Genomic DNA, 2,521 nt, shown 5'->3' with positions numbered 1-2,521 from the left:
ATATATATATATATATATATATATATATATATATATATATATATATATATATATATATATATATATATATATATCAGATAAAAAGATACATTGTACATTGCCAGGGAGAGGAATCAACTCTAGATGCCTACAACATTTGTCATACATTCAACTCCAAAGTTGCAGACTTGACATTTAGTGTAACAAGACTTGTCATATAGTCTATCTAACTTTACGAAATCAGCAATCATTCCATCTTCTCCAGTCGTTTCAACGACAGTTGTGTACTTGAGGTCTTTCGTCTAGGAGACGGACGGTGGAGCCTTGTTTCTGCCCGGCGAGGAAGCCTCCCATTTGTCCTTCTGTCGCCGAGGCTCCCGCCCCTTCGTAAGGCATCGTCGATGTCAAAGATGGCCACCCTGCTTGGATTATATATGCTTCCATCCTTTAGCCAAGAGTAGAATCTTGAGAAACATTTTATTTGTTGGCCTCGAGCTCACCGTGATTCATTCGGAAGATGTCTTTCCAGCCATGCTTAAACATCTGGTCACTCTAGTCAAGGTTTTCCTAAACTTGACTTTCTACAGGGCAAAAGAAAAGAAAATGTCAGTGAAATAAAAATCCAATCCTCAAAACTGTAACATGCTAAGAAACCAGGGGGTCCATAATATTGTCAATTTTAGTTGTTGCAAAGAAACACATTCTATACTTTTGCCATCTACTTTGCCCTAAGCTGAAATGTACTCTAATATTTTTCTTTATCTATGCAAACCATCGAATCAACATGCTGCTTTTGTCCATGCAAACTGCAATGTTGTAAATTCTACACAAAAGGTTCCTGTTTACAGAACTCAATAGAATTGAGATCATGGACAATTATCTCTTGCTTGTATTTTAACCATACTTCATGGTTATCTGAAAATGCATCTATAATCGCTCTCTTTTTATTATACAATTAAAAATGCAGTATTTTCTGAAGGCCTGATTCCACTACACCAACATGTATGCTGATTTGTTGCTTACTATTGGAATCACGGGAAGTTCCTCACATGTATATGTTTTATCACCTAAAAAATGTACATGTTAATTAATCAATATTTACCTACCACCGCGTCAGGGGCAGTGGCTGTCTCCTTGACCCAACACTATACAACAACTGGAGTTCATCAGCAAGAATAATAGAAGTACAACAGGAACACAAATCAACGAACCAACCCCAGACATGGACAAATCAATTGCATCGCACCCAAATGAATCTCGAAAAGATCAGCGGGCAAGCCAAAGGGAGAAGGAACTCAAAGCCGCATCTATGTCGTGTGGCCGGCCGCTCTCGCTCTACACCGTGGCTGACGAGGGGGCGGGGCGGAAGAGGTGACTGCGGAAGCGGACGAGGAGGCCGGCGGCGGACGCGGAGGCGATTGCAGCGGCGGCGGATGAACGGAGCGAGCGACTGGGAGAAGAACGGAAAGGAGCGCCTGAGCCGACTCATCTGCGTGGCCAGTGGTCACATCGTCCAGGAGCCGAGATAGTATTGATTGGAGCCGAGCGTCAGCGCGCGAGCCGAGGGGAACACATGGAGCCGGTGAGAGGAGGGATACCGTGGGATGTTGGGAACGTACAGGTGTCAGCAGATCCGATCGGGTACGCACGGGAGGAGGCCTGCACACGGTCTCCACCGATTTTTTTCCATAAAAACCGAGGGCTTTTTTGTAAAAAGAGCCTGCCACCATCCTCATTCACCATGCAATCATTGACGGTGGGCCGTAAGCCACGCTGGCTTGCCTTGTCATCGGTCCCGATGTATACAAATGTGATTAGCACCGTATTTGCACCCCCAAACCAAGTTCTTGCACCACTTTGGTGTACACCATAAGTTCTACTTAATACTAAAATGATCATTTACGTCAAATTCTAACACCACCGGTGTAATTGACTCAATGAAAAAAAAAATCTCAACCAACACGAAAACCGGTAGGGGAATGTATCCAGTGCACCCCACCCTTGTGGTGCTACCCGGTGCACCGGATGCCATAGAGCGTTTTAAAAAATATGAAAAGACTCTAGCCCATGTGTAGAATGTTCTTTTGAGTGAATAAACTGCGCAGATATGCTTCTTTTTGTTGAGCTAAGACGATTTGATTGCCCGTGAGCACACAGGGCTCACTCATTCCTCATCCAGAGCCTACTCTTGATTAGGACAACGGACAACGGACGCCCGTGCTTTGATATTTAAGCTCCCGTGCTCGGACGTAGGAGCTAAACTAGCCTGCACATGCTTGCTTGCCGGAATAATGATGAGTAGGTAAATTGGACAACACTATTTATTTGGGTATTAAATAGGGTGAGGTACTGTTTGCACTCCTGTTTCGCCTTTTACTTGTACAAAAATGTGTATTTATTTGAGTAATTTTTTAGGTGGTGCGCTCATTTTAGCTGAAAATGCCCGCCCTTTCGAGCACACTAAACCCTCCTCCGGTTGTCTTAAAATGCACGACCTTTTTTGACACTATGAGGCAACAAATTCAACAGTCTCGAAACAGAG

This window comes from Triticum dicoccoides, chromosome 2A (genome assembly GCF_002162155.2).
Source record: "Triticum dicoccoides isolate Atlit2015 ecotype Zavitan chromosome 2A, WEW_v2.0, whole genome shotgun sequence".
Taxonomy (NCBI): Eukaryota; Viridiplantae; Streptophyta; class Magnoliopsida; order Poales; family Poaceae; genus Triticum; species Triticum dicoccoides.
This window is presented reverse-complemented; position numbering follows the sequence as displayed.